Source organism: Prionailurus viverrinus, chromosome B1, assembly GCF_022837055.1.
Source record: "Prionailurus viverrinus isolate Anna chromosome B1, UM_Priviv_1.0, whole genome shotgun sequence".
NCBI classification, from domain to species: domain Eukaryota; kingdom Metazoa; phylum Chordata; class Mammalia; order Carnivora; family Felidae; genus Prionailurus; species Prionailurus viverrinus.
In genome coordinates this window covers 170,520,379-170,534,027 of record NC_062564.1, presented here as the reverse complement: position 1 = coordinate 170,534,027, position 13,649 = coordinate 170,520,379, and the positions used below count along the sequence as shown (strand labels likewise).

Genomic DNA, 13,649 nt, shown 5'->3' with positions numbered 1-13,649 from the left:
TCAACTGTCACCTGACTAATCGGATCCTGTTAAATACAACCCCAGATAGATCAAGATCAGTCATCTTCAGGGCACCTGGGTGGCTCCCTCAGACTCCGGATCAGCTCATAATCTCACAGTTCGTGAATTCAAACCCTGCTTCGGGCTCTGGGCTGACAGCTCAGCGCCTGCAGCCTGCTTCAGATTCTGTGTCTCCCCCCGACCACTCTCTCTCCCTCTGCCCCTCCCCCGCACACACTCTGTCTCTTTTCAAAAATAAACATTGAAAAAATTTTTTAAAAAAAGATCACCGATCCTCAAAGATGTCTCACACAAAATAATGAACAGAGGCTCAATTTAAAATGGACATTTTCGGGGCGCCTGGGTGGCTCAGTCGGTTGAGCATCTGACTTTGGCTCAGGTCATGATCTCACAGCTCGTGAGTTCGAGCCCCGTGTCGGGCTCTGTGCTCACAGCTCAGACCCTGGAGCCTGCTTCTGCTTCTGTGTCTCCCTCTCTCTGCCCCTAACCCACTCACATTCTGTCTCTCTCTCAAAAATAATAAACATTAAAAAAAAAAATAAAATAAAATGGACATTTCCCTTTGCCCAGTTAGCTGTGTAAATGACTGGAAGCCAAGTGCTACAGTCCCCTTAGATTAACCAAAGTGAGGGCAATGCTGTATATAAAAGCACTACTCAAAGTTACTATCTATGTATACACATCACGTGTTAACATTTAAGCAGAAAATAATAGGAAGGTAGAGCAGGATGGCTTTTGCTCATTAAAGAGATTTAAAAAGAGAATTAAAAAAAGAAAAACAAAAAACAATAGCTCCAAAAGATGCCATGATGTACTTACATAAAACCTCTAAATTGCCACAAGGGCCATGTCAAAAGCAGTATCATTTAAGCACTGACAAGGTTTTATGAGCGTATTCTTGACAGCCTTCTATTGTAAGAAAAGAAGGTGAGAGGCACAGCCACACACATATTTTTAATACGCTTACTTCGAGCCATGATTTCCACTGTGAAGTTTTATTCTGAAGAATGCTAGTAAATCCTAACATGTAAACACATGGTAGAGGTGTAGTTTGCAAACTGTGCTGCCCAGAATGACAGCCACTAGCCACGTGGGCAACTGACAACATGAGACTAGTGCAAACTGAGATGTGCTATAAATACAAAATACGCAGCCCTCTGAAACATAACACGAAAACTGAATGCAAAGTACCTCACTATTAATTTTTACATCCAAAATACGGTGAAATAGTATTTTGGATATACTAGGTAAAAGAAAATATATTACTAAAATTAATTTCACCTGTTTCTTTTCATTTTAAACTATGGCTACCAGATTATTAAAAACTACACGTGTCTAGCATTTATAGCTCACATTCTATTTCTCTTAGTGTTGATCTGAGATACGAATGCCAATTTGACATAAACAGATTCCATGGAATCATTAGTTAAATCCCAGTTGGTCTAAATTCTGACCTGTACTCTTAGCAGAAGAGTAGTATCTCTGCTACATTGTAAGGGCTCTTATATGAAACCTTCAAAGTAGTCTGTTGGAACCAGGGTCCACAAGACTTCAGCAGATGAAAATGAACCAATCTTGCCAAAAAAATAGTGTAACCAAAACATACCTGATCAAGTTTAATTGAAAACCCCATTTAAAATACTTTGTTTCATGACATACAATATAACTTTACAACTTCTAAAGATGAAAATTATCTGAAAAACTACTCAAAGAATTCAGACTGATGGTCAGTGTCAAAATCAAACACCTCACATGTGTTAGCAGTCAAATAAGAACACACAACGTAGAAAGGATTCTATTGACAATATCTTCATAAAATATAAATCTATGACCAAATTATTAAAGTAGACAGGATTTATTTGAAGATAAATACCAGGAGAGAATACAGGAGAGAAATACCAATAAATGGAGAAAAGAAACCAAGCTTCAATGACCCAACATATGAAAGATGTCAACTTTCTAAGTAAATTCATAAAAATGCAATCTCAATAAATATCCCAACACATTTTTTTTAAGTGTTTACTTATTTTTGAGAGAGAGAGAGAGAGAGAGAGAATAGGGGAGGGACAGAGAGAGAGAAAGACACAGAATCTGAAGCAGGCTCCAGGCTCTGAGCTGTCAGCATATATCCCAACGCAGGGCTCAAACCCACAAACCGCACGATCATAACCTAAGCCCAAGTCGGACGCTTAACCAACTGAGCCACCTAGGCGCCCCTCTCAAAACATTTTTAATCTTGACCAAGTGATGCATTCACTGGGTCAAGTGGAAAAATAAACATGAAAAAAATCAGATAAAAGAGCAGCAAGAGTAAGAGAGCTATGAGGATAGTTCCTAATTGCGGTAATGGAAGTTGATAGTAGGGGTCAAAAGAGACCAAAACAGAGAGGGGAGGGCAGAGAAAAGGGGGAGAGAATGCTCCCAGAAATGACTCAACTATATATGTCAATTTAGTAGATAAAAGAAACACCTCAAAGCAATATGAAAAGAATGTAGTATTAAATACATGATTATTATCTCACGTGGATTATAATTTGAGGAAAAATAAAATTAGATCCCTACCTCCCAGTTCACAACAAAATAAACCCCACAGGAACTGCACATACAGCTGTTTAACCTGAAATGCAAAAGTACTAGAAGAAAAATGTAAGTGAAAAATTACCTTTACCTTGAAATGGGAAATATGACATTAAAGCATAAATTTTAATGACAAAACTGAAAGATGATACATCATAAAAATTAACTTGGATGTAGGGAAGGGTCCAAGATGGCGACCTAGAAAGACCTTAAAATCCCCTCTTTGGTGGACACACTGAATCTACACCTACATATGGATGACTGCAGCTTCTGTACAACAAAAGTTAGAGAAACCACATAGAGGGTGGCAGGAGAGTCAGAGACATGGTAACAACTGGGAATGCCTACCTCCAACACCATGAACAGCAGTACTGAGGGACTGTAAGCAGACTCATCTGTCCTGGGGCACAGAAAAAAAGCTTCAGTTTAAAAGAACTGTATCCACCAAGCACTGGCGGGCCTGCTGGAACTCCCCAAGTCAGTGGGGTTGGCCACCAGCAGCCCTGTTACATTATATTACCCCTCCACCTGGATAGTGCAGACAAAATTGGGGTCTGGGCACCCTGGCTGGTCTGCTGCCTCAGTGAGCGTGGGCCCATAACCCTGTCCAGCCACAGTTTAAAACAGCAAATAGAATATAAAGGAAGTTATCCAGAAATGTGCTAAACCACAAGGGAGCCGTGGAATACTCTCCAGAGTTAGACGGGTTGATGAGCGCCACTGTTTGTTGACAGAGCAGATGGGAGCTGAGTCTGGGCACCCCAGCTGGTCTGCTGCCTCAGTGAGCCTGGACCCCTCGCCGACACCAGCTCAAGCCATCCCACCAAAGTGGGCCCCAGTGCGGTACATGCTGGCACACCCTGGACAGCACCCACGATAGCTACAGCCATCTTGCCAAGGGCACTCAAGGGCAAAGCATCCCAGAACACTCCAGGCTTGCACAGCCCCAGCTACATATCCTCACTCAGCAACCAGGCCATATGAGGCCAATATTCCTGATAAACATATATGCAAAAATCCTCAACTAAATATTGGCAAACCACATTCAACAATACATTAGAAGAATCATTTACCATGATCAACTGATATTTATCCCAGGATGCAAGAATGGTTCAATATTCAAAAATCAATCAACATGATGCACCATATTTGGGGCATCTGGGTGGCTCAGTAGGTTGAGTGTCTGACTTTGGCTCAGGTCACAATCTCATGCCTTCTGAGTTTAAGCCCTGCATTGGGGCTCTGTGCTGACAGCTTGGAGACTGGAGCCTGGAGCCTACTGCAGATTCTGTCTCCATCTCTCTCTCTCTTGGCCCCTTCCCTGCTCACACACTGTCACTGCCTCTCTCTCTCTCTCTGAAATATAAATAAACATTAAAAAAAATTTAAAAACATGATGCATCACATTAACAAAATGAAGGAAAAAACCCATATAATCATCTCAACAGATGCAGAAAAAGCATTTGACAAAATTCAATATCCATGGATAAAACTCTTAAAGCGGGTTTAGAAGGAATATATCTCAACATAATAAAAGCCATATACGACAAACCCACAGCTAACATCATACTCCATGGGGAAAAGCTGAAGGCCTTTCCTCTAAGATCAGGAATAAGACAAGTAGGTCAATGCATGTCACATTTACTTATGATAATACTAGAAGTCCTAGCCACAGCAATCAGACAAGAAAAAGAAAGAAAAGGCATCCAAATTGGTAAGGAAGAAGTAAAACTATTTGCAGATTACATGGTTATACACACACATACTATATATGCACATATACACAAATATATATAAAACCCTAAAGACTTCACCAAGAAATTGAATAAATGAAGTCAGTAAAGTTGCAGGATACAAAATACACATAAATCTGTTGTGTTTCTATACACTAATAACAAAATAGCAGAAAGAGAAACTAAGAAAACAATTCTACTTACAACTGAACTCCCCCCCGCCCCACCGAAAATACCTAAAAACCAAGTAAGTAAAAGACTTGTACTCTGAAAACTAAAACGTTGATTGAAGAAATTGAAGATGACACAAATGGAAAGATATACTGTGCTCATAGATGGAAGAATATTGTTAAAATATCCATACTGCCCAAAGCAATCTATAGGTTCAATGCAATGCCTATCAAAAACCAATAGTATTTTAAACAGAACTAGAACAAAGAATCCTAAAATTTATAAGAAACCACAAAGGACCCTGAATAGCCAAAGTAATCTTGAAAAAGAAGAACAAAGTAGGAGGGGACCACAATCCTAGATTTCAAGCCATACTACATACAAAGCTATGGTAATCAAAACAGTATGGCATTGGCACAAAAATATATACATCAATGGGACAGGATAGAGAACCCAGAAATAAGCCCATGCTTATATGGTTAATTAATCTAAAACAAAGGTGGGGCACCTGGGTGGCTCAGTTGGTTAAGCATCCAACTTCAGGTCAGGTCACCATCTCATGGTTTGTGGGGTGGAGCCCCATGTCAGGCTCTGTGCTGACAGCTCGGAACCTGTAGCCTGCTTCAGATTCTGTGTCTCCCTCTTTCTCTGCCCCTACCCTGCTTGTGCTCTCTCTCTTAAAAAATGAATAAATAGCCAGTTAAGCATTGAACTTTAGCTCAGGTAATGATCTCAGGGTTCGTGGGTTGGAGCTCCACATCAGGCTCTATGCTGACAGCTCAGAGCCTGGAGCCTGCTTCAGATTCTGTGTCTCCCTCTCTCTCTGCCCCTCACTTGCTCATGCTCTGTCTCTCTCAAAAGTGAATAACATTTAAAAAAAATTATTTTTAAAATGACAACAAGGGAAGCCAGAATACACAAAGGGGAAAAAGCCTCTTCAATAAATGGTGTTTGGAGAACCAGAGAGCTACATGCAAAATAATGAAACTAGACCACTTGTTTATGTCATACACCAAAACAAACTCAAAATGGATTAAAGAGATGAGATATGCAGGATATGAAAGAATAAAACTCCTTAAAGAAAAAATAAGCATGGAGCACCTGGGTGGCTCAGTCGGTTCAGCATCTGACTCTTGATTTTGGCTGAGGTCATGATCTCACGGTTTGGGAGATTGAGCACAGAGCCTCCTTGGGATTCTCCCTCTCCCCCTCTCTCTGCCCATCCCCAAATTGCCTGTGTACACACATGTGCTCTCTCTCTCTCTCTCTCAAAATAAATAAGTAAACTTAAAAAAAAAAAAGAAAGAAAAGAAAAAGTAGGCAATAATCTCCTGGACATTAGCCTTAGCAACATTTTTCTAGAGATGTCTCCTGAGGCAAGAGAATCAAAAGCAAAAATAAACTATTGGGATCCCACCAAAACAAACACACAAACAAACAAACTTTTGCACAATGAAGAAAATCATCAACAAAATGAAAAAGAAACCTAGTGAATGGGAGAAGATATTTGCAAATAATATATCTGATTAGGGGTTAATATCCAACATAAATAAAGAAGTTATACAACTATCAAGAAGACAAATAATCTGATTAAAAATGGGCAGATGACATGAAGAGACATTTTTCCAAAGATGTACAGAAGGCCAAGAGACACATGAGAGTATCTCAACATCATTAACCATCAGGGGAATGCAAATCAAAACCACAATGAGATATCACCTTACACCTGTCAGAATGGCTGTTATTGGAAAGACAAATAAGTGTTGGTGAGGATGTGAAGAAAAAGGAACCCTCATTTACCATTAAGGAGAATGTAAACTGGTATAGCCACTATGGAAAACAATAAGGAGATTGTGCAAAAAAATTGAAAATGTAAATACCATGTGATCCAGTATTACTACCACTGGGTACTTACCCAAAGGAAACGAAAACACTAATTTGAAAAGATATATGCACCCCTATGTTTATTGCAGCACTATTTACCATACTCAAGATATGGAAGCAACCCAAGAATCCACCGATGGATGGATCCACACACACATATATACATATAATGGAATATTACTCAGTCATAAAGAAGAATGAAATCTTGCCATTTGAGACAACACATCCCTGTGGGATGGGCCTATAGACTCCAGGACCTACAGGACCTGCTAAGTGAAAAAGGTCAGAGGAAGAAAAATTACATGATTTCACTTGTGTGTGGAATTTCATAAATAAAAGAAATGAACAAAGAAACAAAAAACAGAAACAGACTCACAGATACAGAGAACAAACTGATGGTTGTCAGAGGCAAGGGGGGTAGAAGGGATGGGCAAAATGGGTAAAGGGGAGTGGGAGGTACAGGCTTCCAGATATGGAATGAAAAAGTCATAGGAATGAAAGGTACAGCATAGGGATTATAGTCAATTGTATTGTAACAGTACTGTGAGGTGACAGAAGGTGGCTACACTTGGCAGCGAGCAGAGCATAATGCATGGAGAAGTTCAATCATTATGTTATACATCTGAAACTAATGTAACATTGTATGCCAACTACAATGATTTTTTTAATTTAAAAAATGCTTCTGAAAATTAACATACACTAGAAAACACTATAGAGAAGTTAACAAACTATAAGCAGCGAAAAATTACTATCTTTAACATATGAGAAGCTCTTAAATTTCAATACAAAACAAATTCCATGTCATTTTATGACAAAATATATTCAACCTAATAACCGAAAGCAATGTAAACTTAGAGATTCATTTTTTGCATTGGATATTCATAAGGGTGAGAAAGGTGGCAATACAATGTTGGAGAAGTAATAGAGAAGTATGCACTCTTGGTTACTTTTAGTAGATGTATAAATTGATACAATCTTTCCAGCAATTTTGAAATATGTATCAATAGCCATTTAAAAGATACATACTTTTGATCCAGAAATCCCTTTCCTAGGGCCTTTTTACAAAGAAATAATCAGAAAAGTGTACAAATGTCTAAAAATGCTTATTCAAGAAGCCTTTTTAAAAACCTGAAATGACCTAAATGCCATAGAAAATCCCTTAGTAATTATACACTAACATAAAAATGTTAAGCTTTCATGAAATTAATGACCTATGTATTCAGCAAATAGTATTGAGCCCCTACTAAATTCTAGGCTCAGCTCTAGGCAGAGAATATAAACTATCACTGTTTCCCACTGGAAAGTAGTTGCAAATATATATATATATATATATATATATATATATATATATATATGTTAACAGTAGTTATATTTGGAAGGCATAGTTTGGGGTGATTTTTACTGTCTTTCTGACACCTTTTACAGTGCGCATTTTTTTCCAATGAGCAAGTGTGAAACTTCTAAGATCCAGAGAACAATGTTAGGCTTTTCCATTAAAAACAAAGTTCAGAGTTATCCATTCATGTGACAAACATGGAGGGCCACTACCCTAAGTGCAGTGTAGAGCAGTAAACAGATCACACTGTTCACACTGTTGTTTTTGTTTGTTTTTTGTTTTGTTTTGTTTTTAAATTGCTCTCGCAGGAGGAGGGTGTCAAATAGGTCTAGTTGTAAGGCATCTCTAGATCATCTTACCTCTAAGTCATAAGATTAATTTATTCATTCAACAATATCTGAGCTTCTATTACATTCCAGGCAACGTCCTCAGTGGGAGCCATGTATCGGTAAACAAAATAGACAAAAATCCCCGCCTTTAGTTTAGGGAATTTACAATCCAGAGAATAATAGCTTTGAAAGGTACAGGCTCCAGCTAGTAGTGAAGAATGAGACTGCTGCCTTTACAACATTTACATTCTAATGAAACTCTGTGAACAGAAACCTATATTATAGGGTTCATACTAGAGAAACCCAACTTCAAAACTATACTCATCATACAAACTTTCCTATGGTTGTAAAGTAGCACATGATTCAGTTCTCACTGTTTTTGAAATGACATGATGAAAATGTGAACGATATGCTATATTTTAGAAAACCTTAAAAATTTTAGTTCTGCCACACTTACTATCTCTAGAATTGCACTAAGCAAAATGGAATGTATTGGGGATTCTCAAATACTGATTTTGTGAAGTATCACTATACTCACATTCCCACTCTCTCACAATGCCGTATCAGTTCTGAATCTAAAACCGATCTCCAGGTTTCCTTTGGGATCTCATTCATTCACCACACCTTTTTGTCTCATCACCCGACTAGCTGGCACTCAGCAGGTGCATAGTACATGCTTATTAAAGGAACAGGTATTCTTAGTCATCTTTTACCTGGACAAATGAAACCTCCCCCAAATTTCCCTTTAACAATTCTTATAGAAACTACTCGAATGTTCCTTTTGCTATCTTTTAAGTAAATAAAACACAATATGCTATAAAATTGCAAACATTTTAAAGTTGCCATTTACACAGACTAGTTTAGGAAAACAATGCCTAAAACAACTAAATTGGTCACTTCGCACATATTTTACACAACCAAATGAATGTCTTACATTTTAGCCTAATATTCAGCAGAAGTAAATGCAAACTATTGGACAGGTGTGTGTGTATGTGTACATTTCCTTAGTTTTGAACAATTTAATGCTTATTATTTTATCAATTATGAGCTCCAGAACACTCCTTTATTTCAAGCAAGAGCCTTTGCCAATCTCAACACCTGAAGGTCTCTGTGCCTGTTAGCTGTGTACCCAATAGCCATTCTTTCTTTCTCCTTTAGTAATAAAACACTGAGTAATGTGGCTAGCTAGAAAATTCCATTCCCAGCTTCCCTTGCAGATGGAAGCCACAGTAAAACAAACAAGAGTCTTTGTGTGGTACTTCCAGGAAAACCCTTTGGTCTTTCATCTTTCTGTGTTTTCCTACCTGGAGCTTTTCCATGATGGTTGGAACCCCAGCAACCATGTTATGACTTCATGGAAGATGGTGAAGCAGAAAGGTGTAAGGAGACAATGTCCCTTCCAATTTTATGTATCAAGCATAGCTGCTCTGGACTGCTTACCTCCATTCTCGTGTTACAAGAGAAAATTTTGGATAAACCACCACAATTTCAGTCCCTGATTCTAACATTCCTAATGTTGTATTTAGAGACTCATTTGATTTAGCTGGGGTAAAAATGAAGAAATTCAGAATTCTTAGTATTCTGTTTCATCCTGTTTTGCTTTCTGGAAAATTTATCTACTCTCAGGGATTACCTATTACCTCTGAACTCAAGATTCCCATTTGATTTTGCCCGCATCTAACTTCCAATTCTAAGTATCTTCAAAACACATCCCCTTGGATATCCCACAATTACTACTTCTCATTGTATTGGCTCTCCTCAATTTCCTTATCTTTTAATAATTTTCCCAGTCAATCAGATTCAAGACTAAAGCAGAGGTCCTCAAAATGTGTTTCACTTATACCAGAACATCCTGGGACGTTCATTAAGAATGTAGATTCTCAGTCCTGCAGATCTAATGAAGAAAATCTTCATGAGTAACACCCCCAAAATGCGGCTTTAATGAGATACTAGAGATCTTACAAACATTAGAATTCAAAATTCCTGCTTCAGAATTTCCTTTTATTTTAATCCATTTGTCTCCCGATCTATATTGCTATGTTCTATGATGTGACTTTTGTGACCTCCTTTCCTACTATTCTCCCCCACACTGTTCCTTTAACACTCCTGACTCTCTTGTCTTGGGGGCCTGTGCTGTGATTATTCCCTCTACCTAGAATACTCTTCCTTCCCCGAGATCTCCACAAGGCTAATTCCTTCACTTTCTCCATGGCATCTTTTCAGTGAAGGCCAGCCTAATCAACCTATTTAAAATTGTAATCCATCCACCAACCTTATGCATCGTACCTTCCTGTTATATTTCCTGTAGTACTTACTACATAACAAATTCTATAATTTGCTAATTCATTGTTTTCCTGGTCTCTTAACTCACTAAAATGTAAGCACCTCCAGGGCAGAGCTTTTTTGTATCCTGTTCACCAATGTATCCCAAGTACCTGAAATAGAACTTGTAGGAGCTCAACAGATACCTGCTGAATGAGTTAATGTTTTACTCAGCAATATCTCAGGTTCCTCCCTTCCCATTCTCACTGCTGTACTTCAAAACTAATCCTGACCTTTGTCATCACTAGATTTTTTTTTTTTTTAATGATAAGAGTCTATCTTGCCATTCTCTCCAAACCATCCAACATGCTTCCAGATGCATCTTTCTAAGACATTTACTTTTTTGGGGATGTCATTCCCCTATGATGATTTGGGGCCTAACTGGCCCTGTTACATATATTACACACTGGACTCATGCTTGAAGGAGAAATGGATTAGACAAACTCTAAGATCTCCTTCAAATACTTGATTCTGTATCCAAATGACTCATCTTGGTATTTGAAATACCTTGTAATCTAGCAGTAATTTACCTATACATATTTATATCCTGCTCCTTCAAAGTTTCCCCTGCTCCTGGCTAATTTCCTTAATATCTCTCAAATAAGCTATGGTGACTTTCACCATTTTTTCATTTGGTTACTCTCTACCTTTAACACCCTCCCAACTACTGAAAGAAAAAAAAAAAAGGCAATATCCTTTGAAATCTTGCTACACAGACCCGAAGGCCAGTGCCATCCAGCATTATCTGGGAGTTTGTCAGAAATGCAACAGCTGCAGCCCCATCCCAGACCTACCAACTTGGAATCTATACCTAACAAGATCCCTAGATGACTGATGTGCTCCTTAAAGTTTGGGAAGCACTCATCTCAAATTATTCCTCAATGAAGCATTCACTCAGTAGGCCTCATGTTCTATGTCCTGACGTCCAATGGTATGTACGTCAGCCATAGAAAGCACAATGTTCAATTAATAGCATCCCCTCGTGGACTATTTATTCCTTATTTCTGGTAAGTTCTCTAGCCCTAATTGGGATGTAAATAACTTGTACACAGGAAAGCCGTGCATCTGGCCAATCTGGCTGCAGGGAACAGAAACCCATTTAAGTCACTTGGAGGGAAAAAAAGAGCTTATTCTAACACTGCTTGGGAACAGTGACTAGAAAACTCAGGGAGGGAGGAGTTCCAAGGCTGGGCTACCGCCTGTCAGCATCTGTCTCTCTGCCCCATTCTCTCTATCCAATCCATTCTCTCTCCTATTTTTCTCTGTTTACCATAGTTCCTGCTTCCTCATGACAGCAGCATTCATGTGACCTATTAGAGCCAGCCATTCTTTCCTCCACTAGCCTATTCACCTCTGTCCCTTTCTGTTTCAATTTTCACCCTCCGGCTATAAGCTTAACTCTTCCCATGAGAGAGATGCTCACCACAGAGAATCTTTTTGAGCCAAACCACAAGGTTACAAGTGTCTGCGCTACCTTGTAGGATTGTCTGCCCTTGAGTCATGAGACCACCCTGGTCCAATCGGCTGAGCCAAAGGCGTTGCAGTTCAGAACAAGGCCCTTTAGGCAGCAGGAGCTGTCAAAGGAGAATATTCCTTAGGAAAGGAAAGTGTGGGCAGGGCAGGCAATGAGCCATATCTCCAGCCCACAGAGTCATTACTTATGTTGTCCTCACCATAGTCCTGAGCAACCTACTGAGCACATAATAAACTGAAACCAACCAGTATGCGAGGGAAGAGTCATTCACCAAGCTCCATTACGGCCCTGACACTGGGATGCACAGGGAATACAAAGATTAAATAAAAAAGTCCTTATTTTCCCAGAGCTCTAAGTCCAAACGTGTCACTGAACTAGCTACCTGACCTTGGGCAAGTACCTCAACGTGGGCCACGGTTTCCTCAACTATCGGATGAGACCACCTTCACTTACCTCCAGGAGTGTTGAGAAAATGCTTGGAAAAATACACATAACAATAAAAAACAATACTGTAGCATTTCGGTATTAATAACACCCACTCACATGCCACAGGTTTTGCATTGTTTTCTGGTCTTTTCTCTTTTTCTGATTTCCCACGATACATGGTTCATTAGTTGCTGCTATTTGAAAAAACAATCCCAATTATTACCACTCTATTTTCATTACCTGTATGGCTCACTCAGATGATTAGAAATATTCATTCATTTCACTCAGATGTATAAGATGAAAAAGAACGAATAAATATTTTACCGTGTACTTTTAAGAAATGATACCACCATTTATTCACCTTGTATCCAAAATTGTCATGTCTTACATACTTTTCCATTACAGTACAAATAACAATAAGTATGTACGAAATTCCTATGTAGGACACAGGTCAGCTTTGACTCTTGTGTGGCCACTACTCGGAACGGTTTCATTTAGTATTGCCTAAACGCTCTAAGAAGTAAACCACAGATACTACAACTCGATGTCCCCATTTTTTTTTTTTTTTTTACATGAAGATTCTGAGGAGGAAAAACAGTAAAATGGCCTGTCTCAAGCCCTGGAGTCCTAGTCTCCTAACTGCTAGACCTTTCTAAAACCACTTTACCACCTGCCTCACATTAAGGGGTGGGGGTGGAGGGGGGAGGGTGGGAACCAGTGATGACGGCAAGATAGACTAGTTCTCAAAACCATGTTATTCCACCCTTTGCAAATTCAAGTCCTGGTTTATGGGAGAGAAAAACAAAACAAAACTCGAGATATGTACAACCTTGGCTTTGCCATAAGCAAAATCAAGAAATGTTTACCGAGTGACTGTCACTTGCCAGGAAGAATGCTGAGGGCTCCTGAGATAAGATGAAGAGGGTGTCTCAGCCCTCCAAAAGCTCACTTGCTATACCCTTGGGCATCTGTTGCTCACTGCTGACAGGTGTAGCCATTCAACAGCTGGCCCTGGGTGGAGCAAAGAAAACGGCTTCCACCTAGCTAAAAAGTCAGCTTAGCTGGCCAAAGTGAGGACATCAAGGAAAAGGAAAAACAAAAATGAGATCGCAGACGGAAGCTGGGTGGACTCCACTGCAGGAGGGAGAATTGCAGACCGTAATGCACAGAACCCGCTGGGCACCCAGCCGCAATTAAGGCTCCTCACGCTGTCAGAGGCAAGGGGCTGTGGATCAAAGGATCCTGAATCTGGAAAACGCACCCCGCTCCTTGGGGAGCCGCGGGGAGGGAGCAGCAAAAAGGTGGGTGCCAGAGGCGGGGGCGGCGGGCTGGGGTCTGTTCAATAGGGTGAAGAAGCCAAGTGGAGACAGGGTGGC

At 39.6% G+C, this 13,649-nt stretch overlaps 1 protein-coding gene across 3 annotated transcripts in view; it reads right to left on the bottom strand.

The window, feature by feature from the left end:
• Positions 1 to 13,649, bottom strand: part of ATP8A1 (ATPase phospholipid transporting 8A1) — a 232,249-nt gene that overhangs the window by 217,938 nt on the left and 662 nt on the right. The gene's annotated exons all lie outside the window — the stretch shown is intronic.